The following is a 21188-nucleotide window of genomic DNA, read 5'->3' on the forward strand; positions in this document are numbered from 1 at the left end:
GCACCATTTGAAAATTACACACATCTTGACATTTTAACTCTACATATTTCATCATGTATCTGCCAAGAATAGGGACATTCTTTTACATAACAATACTATGATCATACCTAAGAAATTTAACAATGATTTCATAACATATTCTACTATCAAGTCCTTCTTCAGACTTGCTGGTTGTGGTGTAGAACGTCCTGCACTCTGGGATTGTCTGTTTCTTTACGGGGTTAACTTAACGCCTCACTGCCTGAAAATTGTTAGATCTAGAAGCTTGTTGTTAGATGCAGGTTAACAGCCTTTGGCAAGAATACTTCATTGGTGGCATCGCATGCTTGATGTTGTATCACATACAGAGGTGGAGGATGTCACCTTGTCCTCCCATCTGATCTCTTGGGTAAGATGGTAACCGGAGCTCACCAGTGTTCAGGATACACTTTGAGTCAGTCAGGCATCTTTGGGCTGGTGTGTGGTTCCTTTGTGAACATCCTGTCCATTCACTTCCCTCCCCCCACCTTGCAGTGCTCTGAATATAAGTGGATAATCCTTGCCTTGGTCATCATTACTTTGGGATCATGTCTGATATTTTTTATCCTTTGTTTTCTCTTCTTCAACTACTTATAGTGAATGATCTAGGCCTTCCTAAGTTTACAAGAATGATTTTTTAGCTGCTTACCCAGTGGTCAGCTAGATTTTTTTGTGATGATAGATTGTGCCAAACATTTTTCTTTCTTGCCTGTGGGATAAGAAGGTGTAACTCTAGCAGAGCATTTACTACATGTCAGGTACCACACAGGACCCTTACCTATAGAACTCTTTCACTTTCTTCCCACATAGCAGTTCAGACTAGTGAATGGACTTGCCCAAGGTCACACAGCTCCAGTAGAACTAAGATCACTAGAGGTTTGCCAGGGCTTCTCTACTCTTCCATGTACCCTCTGATCCCCAACCCTGACTGTGTCACTGCCCTAGTTCTTACCTTAGACCAGTGGTTCTCAACCTTGGCTGCACATTAGAATCACCTGGGAATCTTTTTAAAATCCTGATTTCTGGGCCTCATCCTCCAGAAATTCTGTTTCTTTGTTACTAATGTTGTGGCCCCACCCCATAACAAAGAAACAGAATTTCCGGAGAATGAGGCCCAGAAATCAGGATTTTAAAAAGATTCCCAGGTGATTCTACTGTGCGGCCAAGGTTGAGAACCACTGCCTTAGACAAATGCCTACCTGATTTGGTAGGTTCAAAACAAAGAAAGTCAGATAGGAGGGGGTGTGCAGCTGGAGAAACACAAGCCACACTTACTTAAAAGGGGCAAATGTTACTGGCTCTCAGGCAATGTGGGCCCAGCACTGTCAGAAATCTTGATCTGTATATTAACCATTCCAACTTTTTAATATTGGCAACTACTCTATATACATTCTGACACTCATCAGTCAAGTCACCAGTTCTCAGCATCCACACTGCTGCTGGCGGAGGCCCCCTTGAGTCAGCCAAGGCTTTGTTTAGAAATGGAATTCACTGCTTGTCTGTTTGTGCTTAACTTTCTCTTTTAAATAAAAATTGATATTCTTGGGATTTGATTTCAGGGGTGTTTGAATTTTGAAGAAAAGGAAAGTTAGGTTTCATGGAAGTATTACTTAACTGGCATATTATTATAAAACCTGGCATTTATTCATTAGAAGGTTAACAACACAATAGCAGATAGTTCATCTGTAGCTTTGAAAGAACACAAATACATTTCCCTCTGAATATTATCTGTAGAATTTTTCTTTTTGAAATTGTTCTCTAGATCCTTAAGACGGGAATGGAATCTGTCTGTTTTATCCATCCTGCACTCCTTGTTCTTTGTGTATATTTAACTGTGATAATGAGTCACCAGAGAGTCCCTAAGCGTGTTCCCAGGAGAGGAACTGAAGCAGAACTGACAGATAAATAGCAGTGCTTCTCCAGATGAGCCTCAGTTGTTGCAGTGCTGGCTGAGGATAAAACCTGGTGCGTTAATCCAATTGTTTTTAGCAGAATTATTCTCGAGTTCGGAGTGATGGAGAAGGGTGCAGGTAGAGTCCTCTGCTCTTACTCTGCCATGAAGGAATCTGGTCCTGCCTTCCCGGTCTACAGGTTAACAACCTGAGGTGCAGAGAAGTTGAGTTGGGCCCAGCTCAAATCCAATTAGCTTGGGTCTCTCATGATCGATTTTCACTTTTCCTAAAGCTGAAGTTTTCAGTCAACAAGTAATAACCACAATCTTTCTCACAATTAATATGACGGAAAGTGTGGTGTCTCACTTTTCTGCCAGTACAAAGGTTCTCACCCACAGTGAACCTGCCACCTGGGGAGCATTTACAGAGCACGCAAGCCCTGTCCTTCCTCCTCCCCTTCACCCCACCCCCAAGACTGAGAGCACCCAGGGCCTCCCCAGCCCTGTACTGCTAACCCCAGTGTCATCACTTCTTATTACTTCCTCAGAGGACACATATTGCATTTTTCAAATACAGTGTTCCTTTTTTTTTCTTGACAAAATCCAGTGACCAGTCATATTTTTTAACATCTTGTTGTTTTATTATGGAATTTAAAATTTATGGAAAGTAAACATTATAGCATAATGGACCCCATGGATCCCTCCCTCAGCCCCACAATTACCGACATTCTGCCATTCTCCTTTCATCTGTATCTGTATTATTGTCACTATTTTTTTTTTTACTAATTCAGATGTGTTTCATAGATCAGAAAGAGAGCTAGTTTGTGAACTAAGAATTGGTTACCTGTCCCTACAGGTGCCCCCCCCACACACACCCACACACACCTTACTGTATTTATTCCTCATAGCACCCCTGTGCATTGTTACCCACAGTTTACGACTTAGGAAGCTGAAGCTCCAAGACATTACACACCTGCCTGAAGTCTCCCAGCTCAGAGCACTCAAGCAGGGATTCACACCCAGAGTTGTTTGAAAGGCATGCTTTCCCCCGAAGCTGCACTTTGGAAAAAATAAGGACCATAAAAAAAATGTGTAGTTAAAACTTTTTACAGTATGGATAGAGAGATAGCTATGTGATAAAAGCAAATATGGTATAATGTTAATCAATGTTAGGAGTTAAGTGGTAGTACATGGATGTTCAGTGTAAAATTATTAAAAGTTTATGTTTGAAGTTTTCACCATAAAATGTTGGGGAGGAGCAAATTTTGTCTTAACCATCAAGCGGAGGACAAGACACACAAGCTATTTTCAGATACCTATCCTGTTGGTACCTGCTCCAAAGAGACAGATTGGAGCCTTGGTTGAATTTTAATCTTAAAAATAGCAAGCCAGGGATAGAAATTGCTTGATGTACCCAATTAACATTAACCAGTGAGGTCTTAGAGAACTCAGAAAGCCAGTTGCAAAAGCAAAGCCTCTCCCAGGGTGGCCCCTCCACTGTGGACAGCTCAGGAAGCCTCGCTGTTGCCCTCCGTGAAAGACCAGAACCAGGCGTAATAGTGGACAATTCTCTTTTCCAGTTCCGGCATCTTAGGTGGGATCCCAACATTTACCCAACAGAACATTTTGCATGCATGCAGCCTACATGTTGAAGCTGCTCCTGTGTGTGGAAGGGCATAATCAATTGTTTAAACACTACATCATACACATAGAGCCTTCCACACTACTCCACGATGTAATGCAGACCCTGCTCTGATGGTGAGCTGGCCCGGTCAGGAACAGCTGAGCAGTCTGCTGTGCTGGGGTTGCTGGTTGGAGGCAAAGATGCACTGTCCACGGGATTCCTCGGGGCGTTTTGTGGCTGATGGTACCAGGAGAGCCTGGGTGGGCCCCTCTCCCACTCCTGTCAGAGCCCGGAATGTCCAGCAGCCCAAGCTTGGCTGTCATTGCTATTACCCATCCTGCCCTTCAGTGCTTGAGGCCACATGCTTCTGGCCCAGGAAAAGCATTAGCTTGCTGTGGAGGAGAGGGCTGCTTAGGCGTATGAAAGCTGCCTCTCCAGAATCTTCCAGGGTCCTCAGAAACTGCAAAACTAAGGTCCTACCAGAAAATCAAGAAGTTCCCAATAATAATCATTCACACTAATTTCCAAAACTCCGATTGAATCCTGGGGCCCGTGTGACTCACTGGTGTTTATACTGTTATGCTGTTCTTCTTTCACTATACTCTGAGCAGAGTTTAAAGCCCTTAAGAGGTATCTATCTCTTGAGTTAACTACTCCATCAGCTTCCTTCACCCTGAAGTGTCAGGCAGAACAGGCTAGAAGAGCAGGCTTTGTACCTAGACCTGGACATGAATCCCAACTTCACCATTACTGGCTGTGACACTTGGGGACAGTTGCTGAATCTCATGCGTTCATTGTAAGATTTGAATTCAGATAAAATATGTGAAGTCTCCCAACATAGTCTGGGGCCCATAGCAAGTGGTTCCCTTTTCTGTCATATGTGTGATACGTTGTAGGTGTGAGATGAGGGCTCATATCCCTGCCTATAGCTGGTGGTGTGAACACGTCTTGTCTCTTGGCATCTGTGCACCACAGTTTTGTTTTGGGACTGCCTGTTATCCAAGAAGCTGTGATTTAAAAAAATTATACTGTCTAATTGCTCCTCAGGGTGCTTCCTCAGGAAGGTCCTAAGCATGGGGCAGCCGGAAAGGGTGAGGGCTGGGAGCCGACTGGAGACTGAGGATTGGTGAGCTTAAGGTAGGGAGGGTCTGGGAGAAATGATCATAATGAGGCCAGAATCAAAAGGTTGGCATTTCTAAAAACAAAGATTGCCACCTGGGAGTTTGCCAGGGGCGGGCCCGGAGGGAGACTGAGCTAGCTACACCACACCGAGGAGTGTGGGTGCCTGTGCTCCCGGTCACTTCCCCACAGGAAGCCTAATTGCAGCCCGGGCCTTGTGACTCCCGCCTCGGGAGGCTCCTAGGCTGCTGCGGACAGATGAGCAGACCACTTCAGCATTCCTGACCACGCCTGCTGCTGCGCCTTCTCCAAGAATGACTTCCGGTATCATTGCATGTGGTCTCAGAACCAGGGGAGAGTGTTCACTCAGTTTGGCATAGCAAACATTAAGTCTGTTGCTCGATTTGCAGTTGAGCTTTGTTTGTGGACCTTCCGTCCTTGTCTGCCGCAGCCATCCAAGCACTTGGGGAGCATTTCCTTTCTTCTCCGCAGCTGCCAGGAGCCCAGTAGTTGGGCTTCCTTAAATGCAAGCAGATGGAAGCGAGCTGGAGTGTGGAGGCAATTAGAGGATTTCTTCCTCCAAGCAGTGTGGTTTTGCTTTCTTTGGGTGTAGCTGTTCTTGCTCATTTTATTTTCCATTTGGGTTTTGTCAGGCTGTCAGCTTTCCTTTCAGGGTGTATGTTGCTGCTGGTTGCAGGAGTGTGCAGGATGGGGTGACTTGGTTGATTATTGTTTGGAATGAAAGTTTTCACACCACTGTATGGCTACGTCGTGATGATGATGGCACTCATATTTGTAAAATATTCTGCAACGTTAAGAGTACTTTTACATACATAACTGTCTCATGTGGCCTGGCCAGAGGCTTCCCCCCTCCCACAAAAAAATGAAGGTTGTACTCCCTCTGCTGGAGTCCTTGTCTCTATATTGTTTCTGGTCAAACAACACAGGGGAGAGAACTAGAATAAAAACTGTAGCCTTTTGCTTTGTTCCTTTCTCCTATCTGTCAGTCAGTTTCATATTTTCCAAACACTGTATGAGCACACTACTAGATTCTCTGGTGACATTTAAATAATTGTAGCAGACAACCTTTGCCTCAGGGAGCTTCCAGTCTAGTTGGGGACACTAGTTCTTCAACTGTGAGTTTAAGTTACAGTGCTGAGCACACAGAAAGTGCTCTAGAACTAGGAGATGAATGAGTGGGTGAATAAATGAATGGATAATGTTAACCACCAAAGTCCTGAAAAGCAAGGGGAAGAACTAGGGAGAAACTGAAAGGTGCACAGTCCTCTATGGGAACAGGCCCAAGGAGTACAGCCCGCTTCGAGTGTCTGAGTGCCTGGGAGCCAGAAAGCAAGAGGCCTGGGCACCCTCGTGGATTGTCCATGTTGATGATTGGCCATTCGTTAGTGCAGCTAAATGAGAGCTAAAGATATGGAAGGAAACCATATGGATATACGCTGAGAAGAGTGAGCAAGGGAAATGTCATTCTCTCTCTTAAGGATGGGATAAGCAGAAAGAGGGAGGGAAGGGAGCAGATTGACTGAAAGGGATAGATTACTCGTAAAGCTGTTGTTGGGAAAGGTGCCAGCAAACTCACCCACCTTAAAAAGCCTGTCTCCTGGATTTGAGGACCTACTACATTGCAGCCCTGTACTAGGAGCTAAGAGAGGGCAATGGGCAGCATCAAAGAGATACAGAACTTGGCCCAACTCTTAGGAAACCCTGCCATGCCCAGGAAACACTGAAATAATGTGAAAGCCTCACCCTCACATGATCAACCCCAGGGGATAAGCCAAAGAATTGAGAGACAGAGAGCGATGTGAGGCTGAGGAACTGAGAGGAAGGCTTCTGGCCGGTAAGACTGGCTTGGGGCCTGGCGGATGGATGAGATGTGGGAATTGTGTGGACATTTGTGTGGAGGTATATTCCATCCTGGATGAAGTTCGTGTTGGGGCCATGGAAACTGATGAAAGAGATCTGGGGGCCCTGGGTGAATTCCTGGAAGCCAGGCTAGAGAGCTGGAGAAAGTTACTAAGCAGAGAAGCGGCTTTATGAAGGTGGCAAACAGAATTCTCATTAATTTCCTGCTACCTCAGATTCTGAGCTGGGGGGCATTGTCCCTTTGCTGGCGGTATGAGATTAAGCTCAGGGAAGTAAAGGTCTCCTTGGGATGGGCACTGAACCTTTTCAGTGTCTCCCGGGGCACTGATGTACTGAAGGCCAAATATTACCGCTGCAGCGGTCGAACAGGAATAAGAACAGAATAGAATAGCCTCCAGCAGGACTGTCAGTAGGACACTGTTTTCATTGATTGTTTTGGCTTCTATGAAACTGTACTTAGTGTTTTGGAGAGCTCCAGAAATTTGTGCTATATGAACTCTAGATATTTTCATCGTGATGAACTCTTTAAAATAGTATCTGCATCAGTGCACACCCCCAGTGCAGACTACTCAGAAGTGCAGAAAAGCACCAAGGACGAAACAAAAGTCACCAGTTACTCCATCATTCAGAGATTATCACACATTAGTGTATTGCTTAAAGTCCTTTTCTGATGTGAATTTGGAAGATTTAAAAATTATTTCAAATTGAACTTAATGTTTTATATCTTTTTGTTTTAACTTGACAGTATACCATGAATGTTTTTGGTGTCACTACAGTTTATTTTACAATATGATCTTAGCACTACATCCTATTTCGCTATAGGAATGTACCATAATTTATTTAATCAGTCAAATAGGAAAGCAGTCTCCTATTTTTGCTCATTTTTGTTGTTTCCAGTGAGTTAGGTTTTAAACATTTTTTAAAACAACATTATAATATAGTATTTTCAGATCATCTTGTTTTTATTGAGTGAATTGCCCAGTCAGATCCAAATGAATATAGAAAGTTCTCCATGAAGTTTTATCTCATTTGTATTATTACTTCATTGAAAATGATAATTAATCAAACCTGAGTGGAAAAGAATTGTAGGTGCCATAGTATGCTTCCCTAAGACTATTAAAAACAGGAAGACCAAGCGCCATGCTGATGGATGTATTCAAATATAGAATAATAATTTAGGGGTCTTAGTTGGACCTGGTAAATGTTATATTGTGCTTGATTGTAGTGAAATTTCAACAATCACAAAATATAAGTAGCCTTCAGTATTACCTTCATATAGATGAAGAACCAAACATTCAGAACGTTCTTAACCCTCTCTCTCTGCCGACCTCTTGACAATATCTCCCTGTAAGATGCCCGAATCCTTCCGGGTATGAGATGCATTTGGAGGGCTGGTTCCTATTGGTTTGCAAAGGTCTGGAACTTCTTGCTTGTGTTTCATTTCCAGTAAAATGGGTGATTCACAGTTCAAGGTAACCCCATCTACAGCATCTCAGTGTGTATGTTTTTTCAGTGAAAAATTTTTTGAGGGAAACATAGAATAGAACTATAGAATCCTCTAAGTTTTCCATGAAATTATCTTCCCTGCCTGTCAGAGTTTTGTAATATCATTAGATTACTTGTTTTTCCTAGTAATTATTATCCTATGATTATCTGAGTTAGATATGTGTTGAAGAAGAAGAGATGAAGGTCAAGAAAAATAAGTACAGTGATCTGTTTTTTTTAATTTGTCTAACTGTTGCTGATACATAGAAACACAGTTTTTCATATTGAACTAATACTTGGCAGTTTGGTAAAGCCTCCAATTCTAATAATTTATCTGTATTTTTCTTAGGTTTTCTGTTTAACCAATCATATGTATAAATAATTATGTTTTACTTCTTCTTTTTCAATTTTTTATGTATTTTTTTTCTTGTCCTACCACTCTGGCTAGGACCTGCAGTACTGTGTTAAAACATAGTAGAGAGAGCACACCCTCTTAGCTTGTTCCCAATTTAACATTTCACCATTGAGTATAATGCCTATATTGGGTTTTAATAAATACTTTTCATCAGGTTAAAAAAGTCCCCCTTCTGATCCTAGTGTGCTACAAGTTCCTATTTTTTAAAATCACAAGTAAGTGTTGAATTTTATTTAATGCTTTTTCTGTGCCTATTAATAATATCATAGGGTTCTTTTCCTTTTAATCTGAGAGTGAGGTAATTGCTATCATGAGTTTTCTAAAGTTAAACCATTCTTTGCGTTATTGGTAAAAATCCAAATTAGCCATGAACTATTTTATGAACTGCTGGATTCAGTTTGCTGATTTTTTTTTTTTAGGATTTTTATGTTTGTGTTTATATCTGAGATTGGACTATAATTTCCTTTTTTTTCCTACTGTCCTTGTCTGATTTTGGTGCTGAGGTTACACTAGTTCTTTCCCATTTGTTATCTCTGACACTTGCCTCTTTTCACTCTAAAACCGTCTGAACCAGATGTTACTGCTTTTGTTTTCTTTAAGACGAATCCATTTCTTTAATGGTTATAAAAATATTCAGGTTTCTCTCTCTCATCTTGTTTCAGTAATAAGTGGTATTTTTCTATGAGTTCTTCATTTCATTAAAATTTTCAAACATGGCATATAATAGTTCATAGTATGCTCCTATTTTTTAATCTCTGCTAAAAATGTAGTTATGTTCTCACTCTCATTCCCAATATCATTATTAGTCCCTTCTTTGTGTTTTACTTGATCAGTTTCGATGACTTATCTATTTTATTGATCTTTTGAAATAGTTTTTCCTTTGATAATCTTCTCTAGAGAATGTGTGTTTTATGATTTTATGAATTATTTCCCTTTATTACTTTCTTCTAATTTCATTGGATTTACTTTTGTTCACTTTCTCACTTCTTAAATTGGATACTCATTCATTTTCTTTTTCTTTCTAGGGTAAGACTTAATTACAACTTTAGCAGCATCTGACAAATTCTCATATGGAACATTTTTTATCATCACTCTGTTCTAAGAATATTATAATTATCATAATTATTTCTTCTTTGATTCATTAGTTATTAGCAGTGTGCTTTTAAATTTCCAAATTAGTTTTTTAGTAATCTTTTTTTGAAGTCTACCTTTAAAAAATCTATTGTTGTCAAAGAATGTTGTTTGTGTGGTACCAGTATCACAAAATTTATTGATACTTGGTTCATGGCCTTAGATGTGATCAGTTTTTAAAAAACATCCCATGACTTTTTAAAATACATACTTTCTAATAGGGGCTGGGGAAATAGAGTTCTAAGTATATCCATTTGATTAAACCTTTTGTGTTGTTCAAATCTTTTATATACTTATTAATCCTCTCACTATGTCACTTTATCCTTATAATTCTAGTGATTTGCTTTATATCTGGTGAAATCCACTTCCCAGGAAGACTATTGAAGAACTGTTTACTGGCAAAATGTGAATTCCTTCCTTCAGCTTTTATGCAACCAGGAATCCAGTTTCTCAGAACCCTAGCCCCAAGGCTAACATCTTCTGATAACCTTTCTGGCTTCAACACTATGGGCTATTTCATGGAAGAAGAAAAAAAATATATCATGAAATCTTAGAGCTGATGTGCTTTGAAGGAGCCTTAAAGTTTGTGTAGTTCAACCAGTATCTGTTATAGCTAAGTTCTGCAAGAACATCAATAGTGTCCAGATAGTTTCTATCATCTTTGGGAAGTTCTCATTATTAAAACAAATCAGAAAATATCCTTCCATATAATACCCAACAGGTTTTTTTAAAAGACTGCTGAAAATGTCTTTTTCTCTAGGATAAACAATTTCAGGTTTTGTATTAGTTTCCACACCCACCCCCATAATTCCAGGTCTTCTAAACATCCTGATTACTGTTTTCTGAACAAGTTCTAGATTTTATGTAGTGACTTTCAAATTGCACACACACACACCGGTATGTGTGTGTGGCGGCGGGGGAGAGGGGTGTAAATGTTTTAAGGAATATTTTATAAGATAATTATTAATGAAGCACCTCAGGAAAATATCCAATACTGAGGCTAAAACCCACTTACCCCATCCTGTAACCATTTCTCTCTCTCAAGGGAAGCAATCTATCTAATAATAGGGTAATATGCAAATTGGTTGGGATGCCATCACAGTAACGACCAATTAGCAGGTGCGGGTGGGCGGGGTTTTGCAGCATTGGGGACGAGGGCGGAGTGGTGAAGGCCTTTGGGATTAGGCAGGCGTGCACAGAGGGAGGCCTCTGCTGTAGCCCTACCTTCGGGGATCCGCAGGCCTCTGCCACAGCCCGGCCCGGGTCTGCAGGTCTCCCACAGCTCCGGCCTACCTCTTTGGGGCCATCCATTGAGGAGCCCTGGATGGGTGGGCAGGGCCTACCTCTTTGAGGCGATGGATCACAGGGCTCCCACACTGTGACAGGGCACAGGCCAGGCTGGGGGATTCCTCCCTCCCCAAGTGCACGAATTTCGTGCACTGGGCCACTAGTTAAGAATAAGAGACCATGACTCTTGCCTGCTGTTCATGATCATGTGCACCCAGACCCATGTGATCCTTTTCCTGAGGATCAGTGGCACACTGCACGAGGAAGAACAACACATAGCAACAAATTTCCTGGGTTGTTTTTTTTTAAATTCAATTTTGCTTAGAAATTTTGCTCTTTTGCTTTCTGTATTTCTAATAGGGGTAGGAGGAAGCTTGCCCTTCATTTGCTGACATAAAGCATTAGTTTTGAGAGTGTCAGAGTCCAGTGTTAACACTGAGGGAAGGTAGTACTGTGCTTGCAGGGAGTTGACTGTTAAGTCAAAGGCACTTCACCCCTTATCCTCATAATCCTCTCTAACCACCAAGAAAGCAAACCCCAGCTTGGGACCCAGAACTGTTCAGACATTTGAAGAGTCCTACCTTCAGACAGACAATACAGGTAATAGCTTACTATTGCTTAGCATTGTATTCAGTAAGAAATAGAGGGACAGCCCTTTGAACTGGTCTCTGTCTCTTGGTGCCTAAAATTATATTATCATTGCTCCTTAAAAACTCAAAAGTTCAGACTTGCTAAGCCCCAACTTAACTAAGGCCAGACCGACTGCTGTATTTCAGTAAATACCACATTAGGTCACACTGGCTTTTAAGCAGCCAGGTTAAACAACTGACTCAAATTGAAATTACTTTCAGCCAACCTGCGCCCCCACCCCACCCCCAATCTTTTTCACACGTGCTGCTGCTAAACCACATGTCCCCCATCCTGTTCTTATGCAAGAGGTTTTTGTTCAGGTCCTTACATTTCCCTTCACTAATTTTATCATCTCATTTCTGGCCCATTACTCTAGTCTATCAAGATATTTTGTCTTGAGATTATCACCTACAATATTTCCTATCCTTCCAAAAATTTGTTGAATCTGAACATTTTAGCAAGCAAGTTTTCCATAACTTTAGCTAAGATGTTGGCAATGTTGTTGAAGAGCTCAACGCTCTGTTTTATGTCCCTAGAGGTCACCTTCTCACCGGTGGACTTGGTCTCACTGATCAGCCCCATCTAAATAATATTATTCACTCCATTGCCTTAGTATCCAGCCCACATTTTCCAATCTTATTCCCAAAGGGTTGTGAGAGGCCTTTTTGGGTGATGCTTGCTGAAGTTCATAGACAGCCACATTTTTCTGATCCCTATCACAATAGAAGGTGGGCTCACTCTCTCCTCTGCGACCACTCTATATGAACCATCAGAGCAAATGCTGAAACACTGTAGTAGGATTACCCAAATTTGGTTTTTCTCTCCTCATCTAGCACTTTGACACTTTTTACATAAGATTTATTTTTTTCATAAAACCAATTAATGTTGAGATTACAAATACAAAAATAGGGCTGAATTTCACCCAAAGCTATTTTTATACCTGTTTTGTGGGCATTCAGTTTAACAGTTTCCCTCACTTATGCTAACCTAGCAAATACTAGAATATTAGACATAAACTATGTCCCCCAATCCAGTCTACCAGTCAACAGCCTTGTCTATCCCTCTATCCCACCCTCACCATCATCTCCCTAAAGATGCATTAACACTGGCTTAGACTGCTTCCTAGTGTGTGTCCCTCTTTCAGGTGCTCCTTTGGCTGAGCCATCCTGTGTAGAGCTACCTGATCAAGTCACTTGCTCAGAACTCCTGCCACACTTCAAATTCAGTCCAGTATCTTCTCTCTCTCTCTCTCTCTCTCTCTCTCTCTCTCTCTCTCTCAGCCACCTTCCCATTCCTCAAGCCCTACGCCACCTAGTGGATTCATCACTCTTCCCTAAATTCTCCCAGGCCTTCCTGGTGCCCATCTTTGTCCCAAAAGTTCCTGAGGACAGGAATGTCCCAATGCATTTCTAGACTTAGAAATCTTGCTCCTCTCCCAAGCGATAAACTAAATGCTTAAATCAGCCCTAACTGATCCCTCTTTTGGAAGTTACTTCTTCCACCACTAAGCTCCCGTTAGCACTATGTAACTTCCAAGTGACAGATGTTTTATGTAGAATTATTTATGTACTTGTTGTATCTAAAGCTGTTCTGGTACTGGAACAATAGCTTATTCACCTTATTAGCACGCCATGGGCCAGGCACCTACTAGAAAGTCAGGTGGATAGGTGCTGGCTGACTGTCATTGACACTCAAGAGAGGATAATTTACCAAGATCACACAGTTTTGACTAATAGAATTAACAAGTGTCAGTTTCAAAAGTTACAAATAAGGTATTTGTCCAACACTGCACCATATTCTTTTCCATACTTTTGCTTTGAGCTTCATGTGGAAGTGTTGGTAATAAAGATTCAGTTTTAAGCATTAAAACAAAAGTCTCATATTTGATTGTTTGCTACATGAAAAATGCGTTGTCTCTGACTTTACATGCTTAGGAATATAAATTTGGGAAGAAGGTATAATGAGCTTTTCCTACCACAGTCTTTAAGCTTCAGAAGTTATTTGAAAGGAGACACTGCCACTTGAGAACATTCGTCCCACACAATTTAAAACATCCACAAGTACATTGAAAACATTGCTCTTCAAATCTAAAAATCACAATTCTCTCATAGAAGAGGACACTTGGGTTGTACTATGTGAGCAGGGTTTTGTTTGTTTGGGGCTTTTGTTGTTGTTGTTGTTCTACTTATTTTAAGTGAAGGGTGGGCTAGGGATCTAATGTTAAAAATAGAGATTAAGGCCCAGGATGAAATGATTACCCCACCTAGAGATTGGTGGTTCTGGCTTTCTCAGGCTTGATGTTGTCTACCTGAGCGAGGGCTCATTTATCTCATTTGAATCTGAAAGGGAGCCCACATCCTTCCTGTTGCCATGTAAAGATGCTGAAAAGAATTCACAGAGAAAACAGTTGCGCTAATGTGTTATGTTTCCCAGACGTCCTATCCCTGTGCCCCGAGAACAGTGCAGTAATTGGGAATGAGGTTGAACAAAGGAATAATGGTATGAAATGCTCAGGAAAAGCCAGCCAGAAGCTATTCTTTATTATCAGCTTCTCTTAGTATTTGTTTGTTTGTTTTTTCAAATGTGGTTCTATAGGTAGTGGAAAGGGGAAAGAAATGCAGGGTTATTTTTTCCTTTTTCAAGTCAAATTGCTATCTTGCACAGTTGCCCCACAGAGACTCGCTCTCATTCATGGGTTGACCAACTCCTACACCACCAATTTCAAAAGCAAAGGAGGCCAATCTAGCCTTTCCTTGTTCTGTGATGTTGGAGCCCTCTCCTGCTTATTTTTTTAATCCTCACCTGAGAGCATGCTGAGAGAGAAAGAGAGAGAGAGAGAGAGAGAGAGAGAGAGAGAGAGAGAGGTCAGTTGCCTTTCATATATGCCCTGACCAAGAATTGAACTGGCAACCCTTCAATGCATAGAACGACACTCAGCCAACTGAGCCACTCCAGATGGGTCTTTCTTGCTTTAAAAAGATAAAATTAAATTAAAATAAAGTTTCCCCAAAGTATGGAATATCTGAAGCACAAGCCATTTGTTTTGGCAATTCAGTCATAATTTCCAACTTACCTTCAATATTAGTACAAAAACAAAAATGACCTGAATTCTATTGGCATGATATGGATAGATTAGCTAAAAAAGAAAGAAAAGAAAATAAAAGAAAAGAAAAGAAAGAAGAAAGGAGGAAAGAAGGCAAGAGAAGGGAAGAGCCTGCATGTCTAGCATTTCTTTTCTTACCAGGTATTTCTTGGGTTATTTCTAGTGCAGGCACGGCTTATCAATATTAGTGACATAGTCATGTTACAGAAGGTCACAATTGAAGGAATACAGAGCCATGGGACTAAAAGCAAGGACTGCTTCAAAATGAACAAGTATTTTAGTAGCTGTTGAACACACTGTCACTACATGGTCAGAAGTTCAAGATGTCAGATTAAAATTAGAAATAACAGGGAAATTCTACAAAAATAGGGATATAAAATATGAGATTCTTTCCAGGGGAGATCATGCAATATTTCTGCAAGTCTTACAATAAGGAAGATTATCATCCTACAGTATAGGCATTATTCACTACACTTTCTTAATTCCACATTTGTTTCCACCCATAGATTTTGAGAATACATTTACTTCAAGTATTTATGGGATCATGAATGCCATTTATCTTCTATTATACTGGAACTTTACCCAATTAGTTATAATTGAGCTACCAATTGACATTTTTTACCCTTTAAGGAAAACCTTTAGAATCATAAAGTTTGCCTGGGAGTTACAAAATAACTTCCAGCAGATAATTAGATGCTCTGAAAATAAATAGAAAAGGGTAGAAGCTGAACTAAAAGAATAACTGGTTCTGTTTCCACCCCCCTCCCTCATGGATATTTTAGAATCTTTTTATTAAGTATTTGTTGGGTTTTTTAGGAGATCTTAAGTGTTTTCATGTTAGAAGTATAATCTTATCAACATAAAACCTACTTATTTGGGTGCACAAAGCAAATGGAGTCATCCTTTCTTTAGGGAGCCCAATCTGTATATCATAAACACAGTTATTATTGCTGTTACATTTCAGCCGTTTCTCCAGAAAGACTTAATCAAAAGTGCCTCACATGTGAGAGATCAGCAGGCAACATTTGGGGCTACAAATATTGAGCAAATACAGGGTGATTTTTCGTTCACCTTCACCCATGAGCTACCAGCCGCTAGGCGTTTGCCACAGACTCAAAATGTTAGTGCTAGAAGGATAGTCACGATTATCTGGACCAGTCATTATGGAGACTCGGCGCAGGAGGAGTGAGTGGCTGACCTGAGGTCACCAGTGGGTCAGGGCGGAAGAGCAGTAGGCATGGCTGCTTTCTATTAAATCATTGTATTCACCTCTTAGGGAACATATGTCACAAGACAGTTTACCACTTTTGATTAAATACCTCAAACCTTCAACTTAGGTTAATCTTTTCAGTTATTAAATATCTATTCCAGTGCTGTCCATAGACATATAATACAAACCATAGTGCAGACAACACAGTTGTTGTTGTTTTACTTTTTTAACATTCACTCAGCCACTTTTTTTTAAAAAAAGAAACAGATCGAAGTAATTTTAATAATATATTTTATTTAAAACAACATATCCCAAACATTCTCATTTCAACTTGCAGCCAATATCTTAAAAGTGATTAATGAGATATTTCACATTCTTTTCTTCAATCTACACCTTTGAAGTGCGGTTACGTATTTCACATCTTGTGTGGTTAGTGCTACATACCATACTGGACAGTGAGGTCTGGACAGCTGAACAGGCCCAAGTTCGCACAAACCACAGTCCCCTCACCCTTGAAATTATAAATGTCTCTGTGTCTAGTTCACATTTCTTTTAACTTTTGCTCTTGATAGGCCGAGCTTATCTCCTGAAAACCCAGAGAGAGGTAAACAAGCATGAACTGCTGTAAAATGAGTGCATCTATTGAAAACGTGGCCCAACCCTTGCCATGGAAGTGTTTCTGTGTGATATATTACTCCTGCCTTCCTCGAATTCCATGAAGTTCCGTACTTCCTTAATGTCAAAGTTCCCTTAGCAGCTGCAGCTGTTTCCTGTGGATATGTTCTACAGGACTTTTCTTTATGAGATGTCTTCTACTGTGACTGCTACCAGAATGAATATACTCCAAAGCCTGTATCTCTCATTAACAAACTTCCAAGAAATAATTGTTCAACTTTAGCTGTAGCTTTCAACAGTTCATCTCTCACTTTGACCTAATTATAAAATTTAATGTTAAGATATGTGAGGAGCAAGATCAAAGAAGGGGATATTTCACTTTCTGTTCACGCATCATCTTTCACATCTCCCAACCTCCACCTCCAACCCAGCTAGCCAAAGGCAACACATGGAATTGTAATGAATAACTGTAAAAGCCGATGCTGTGTTTTATTTTTGTTATTATTCAAGTAGAAATAATAGTAGTGCCTACCCCCAACGATTTGTGAGGATGAAGCATAAAACATAGTATCTGACTCATAGTTATTGCTCAACAAAAATGATAGTTATTTTTATTATTTACTTTGCAATTACTTCAGAAAAGGGGGATAGACAAAATAGAGAGCAAATAGGTGTATCTCTTCTGAAAAATGGAAAGGAAGCCTACCAGTGTTTTTTTAGGACATTATCCTTGTGATTCCTGGAACCAAACCAGGCTCCACCCAGAGCTGAGCGCTTTTTGATTGCAATGTGTCTTCAGCATGATTGTTCGAACCAACCTCACTTCCAATGATAACGGGAATGTTGGAGCCAAAATGACTAGCTCCTGCAGCATAGCAATAGTAACAATGGCGGGGGGAGGAGCTGACCCAGATAGTGTGTTTCAAGTCCTCAGAGCACGTTCTTATATGATTTTCATAGTGAATTGTGACAGCTGTACTGGAGAAGGCAGAGTAAGTGTTTTGGGTGTCATTTGGGTTGCTTCTTTAAACAGTTCCATGGAGTAAAGGGAAAATATATTTTTTTAATATAAGACTTTCAAGATAACTCCCTTCCTCCCTTGCCTTTTGCCTCTGCTGCCCAATAAACCCTTTTGGCTGGAGTTCATTGGCTCTCCCTGAAGCTCCCAGGTATCACTCTTTGGTTGAACAGAGCTAAAGTCATGCCGAGTAGTGACTTGGCACTCGTGACATAGTACAGTTCTGCTACTGAAAACTGGTGAGCTCTTAGCATATGTTTGCATCACTTTCTTACTCTCAACTTCCTCGGTCTGCTTGTAAGAGTAAAACATTGACATTTAGGTGGGAAACCAATATCGAATCCTGGGCCTGTGGACACATTTTAATTCTTTAAAGAATATTATAGCTATCTAAGTTGTTTGTCTAACCATTCATCATGAGTACCTGAATTCTCCGTAAGTTGGCATCTCTCTTTTGGGAACCATCTTTCATCTGCTCCTGTGAGCCAGACGTGAGCACTCAGATAATACTAAGGATGGTCTCTCTCTTGGTTTTCCTGGTTTGCCTGAGGTTTTAGCCCCTGATGCTGTGGGAAGGTCCAGAAGATGAAGCTCACATAGAAAGTCACTGCCTGCCTCATAGAGAACAGCCGCCACTTCACTTGACCTGCACACTCACGCCTTCTCTTTTTTGTTGGCCTGGGGTAGCAGTTGCATATTTTAGCAAAAGAGAGCCATTAAAAACATACCAAATAGTCTTATATTTATACCATGGAATACTGCTTGGCAATAAAAACTACTGTAATGAATAAAGCAATAAAAACTATACTACTCAGCAATATGAACTACTGAAATGTACATTATCGTGGATAAATAAAAAAATAAGTAGATTCAAAGAATATGATTACATTTATAGGAACTCCTGGAGCAGACAACTAATCTATGGTGATCGAAGTCACCACTGTGGTCTCCCTGAATGGGATTGACTGCAAAAGGGTCCTGACGGATCTTTCTAGGGCGATGAAAATGTTCTCTCTTAGTTTATACAGGCATAGACATTTGTCAGGACTTATTGAGCTGTACACTTAACATCTACACATTGAACTGCATGGGAATGACACCTAAGCTTAAGAAAAAAAACTATGAAGAAAGAGGGAAGGAACTGAAAAATACATAATACTTACTAAACCTCCCCAAATTATTAGAAATTCTTTTTTTATTTCTGAGGTATTTTTTTCCAAAGCTGGCTACTAGCCCTTTTTGTACCAGATGCAGAGTGGGAGAACAGTTTCCTGTTTCTTTTGGACATGGTCCACCAATGGCAGCCACACTTAGAAGATGGAGTAGTACTACAGTACTTCCTTTCCACAGAGATTGTCCTAGATTTATAGGAAATCAATGTTTTGTAAGTTGTGCAACACAAATTTATTACTTGAAGAATATTTTTTGGAAGGCATATAGTCCCTCCCTAATTTATGGTTGATTGTGTTAATTTGGAATTTGCAAAGATTACAAAAAGAACCAGGACTTTTTTGTGTTCTGTGTTGTGAAATGTAAATGTTAACATTAAATATTAAATCAGTTACTCAGCCCCTCAACCTCTCACTCCAGTCCATCCTTCCTGCTGTTTAGTAATCTTTCTGAAATACGAATCTGTTGTGTAACTCTGCTCAGAGGCCTCGGTGGCCTGCTTCCTCTTTCACATTTAGGCCCCTGTCTAACTTTCTGCTTGTCCACCTACACACTTTTGGCATTTGTCACACCAACCCAGATTGAGGCACAGATTCAGGAATGCTCCTTCCTGCATCTGTGCCTCACGGAGTTGTTCCTCCGTCTGGGGAGCACTGGGCTCACCCCATTCCTTCAGCACCCTCCCCGCAATCCCAGCTAGGATGCCCATCCTGAGAATCTGTCCCAGCTTCCTCTTGGTTGGAGTGACCCAAACATGCCTGAGCTCCTCAGAGGCCCACGTCTGTTTATTCAGGAGAGCACACTTGCCACATGGAGCAGAACAAATCCTTCCCATGACCGCCTTCTCCTGCTGGCTGTACATTCTTCAGCTATAGGGATGGCCCTTTGCATCTTTGTGTTCTGTGCACACTGCTGGGTACATAGTATTGGTCCATAAATGGTGGGTGGTGGGGTGGGTGGATTCATTCATTTGTTCATTCATTCAACACTGCAGTGGCCTTCTTTGTGGGACCTCTGAAAGGATACAGATAAGAACCAGAATGTTCTGGGGGCCTAGCAAACGCAGACTTTCTGGGACAGTGTTCCCGTGTTCTGGTCCTGCTCTCTTTGTTTTCTTTGTCCAAGCGGGAGCCAGAACCTGACAGTGCTCTCTTCCTGGGTGGCACTCTCTACCTCTCCTTTTCTGCAGGAAATTCCTACCCAGTTCTGAGAGAGAAACCCAGAACATACCACTAATAATGTACACCAGGACAGGAAAAAAGTGAAAGACATAATACAAATAGCAACTACCAATAAGTTAGCTTTTTTACATTTCCTACATACCTTCACATATACCTCTTTGTTTTATCTTCACAGGAATCCCGTGAATTAAGCAGGGAAGGGATAATTGTCCCTACAGGCAAATAAGAAAACTGAGGTGAAATAAAGGCCAGATGATTTGCCCAAAGTCACACGTCTGGTTAGTGATCATGCCCAGACCAGAATAGAAACCCATGTGCTCCCGCCAGTCTGGGAGATTGTTCAAAAGTACGAGTTCCCAGGAAAGATCAAATAATTGCTGGAAAAGCACTTCCGATCTCCAAGGAAAACAAATCTTTCCAGCTGAGTGCCCTCCCTAAGGCCTGAAGAGCATTATCTGCCAAGTAGCTACTCTTTTGTCTTCAGCATAAACTACCCCAGGCTGAAGGCCACTGTGAACTCTGAGAATCAAGAGCGCCACACACTGCCAATATATATTAGAAACCCATGGAATAGGTAACTGTCCATTCAGACAGGAATTAGAGAAAGTCTTTTCTTAAATCCTTGCCAGGACACAGGTGTGGGCACTAATGTGGATGCAAAGCTTTGTCGCCTGTGTGTTCGTGTGGGCGTGTGTGTGTGTGGGTGAGAGAGAGAGAGAGAGAGAGAGAGAGAGAGAGAGAGAGAGAGAGTTCTATATTTCACCTTCTACAGTTAATTCCTCTGGGGAAGGCAAGATGGCTATTCTCCAACTCTTCATAAAGGGCGAGCATCGGGAACAAAAAGAACTGCTCACATTTAATACTGTGAGGTCCAATCTCATGTCCCGCGTTAGATGCCTAACTCAGAAGCTGACTGCAGAGACCCAGGATTTGTTCTACAAGATCTTTCAGACCTTCTTTTTCCTGTAACAGATAAAGTCGTGTGCATTTTAATTGGGGGTAATAGAGCCAGATCTCAGACATTACCAAATGAGAGGCTATAAATTTGGTCTACTGTACTGATGTGCTACACAAAGAAGGCCACAGTCATTTCCAACCTTAAATGTGCTCTTAATTGTGTTTAGAGCAAGGTTGCCTTGGATATCAAATTTTAACTGCTCTCAGGTACCCATCTCTGGGAATCTTGTGTCTTTTTATTATATCTAGTTTGCCCTGTTCCCTCTCCACAGTTTATCTTTCTTTGGAAGTCTCCACTGGCTAGCCAAAATGTAGACCTGGTCATGGTAAGAACATGAGCTCCTGAAAGAGATACTAAAGGGCCCTTGGAGAGGACATGGAAAGAGACTGATCATGTGAGCTATCTTGGTTGAACCCTTGATTTATAGCCAGAATTACACAGAAAGTATTTCC

At 41.1% G+C, this 21188-nt stretch overlaps 1 protein-coding gene across 5 annotated transcripts in view; it reads left to right on the top strand.

Annotated features, from left to right (window-relative positions):
- The window catches only part of FYN (FYN proto-oncogene, Src family tyrosine kinase), a 186300-nt gene that overhangs the window by 88598 nt on the left and 76514 nt on the right, over window positions 1-21188 (top strand). The window contains exon 1 of one of the 5 annotated variants that reach the window (XM_006760170.2): window positions 6489-6507. The exons of the other annotated variants lie outside the window; for them this stretch is intronic. The gene's annotated coding sequence lies outside the window, so the exon portion shown is untranslated. Of the gene's footprint in view, window positions 1-6488; window positions 6508-21188 lie in introns of those variants that run through there. 5 annotated transcript variants of the gene reach the window in all.

Source organism: Myotis davidii, unplaced genomic scaffold, assembly GCF_000327345.1.
Source record: "Myotis davidii unplaced genomic scaffold, ASM32734v1 scaffold196, whole genome shotgun sequence".
Taxonomy (NCBI): domain Eukaryota; kingdom Metazoa; phylum Chordata; class Mammalia; order Chiroptera; family Vespertilionidae; genus Myotis; species Myotis davidii.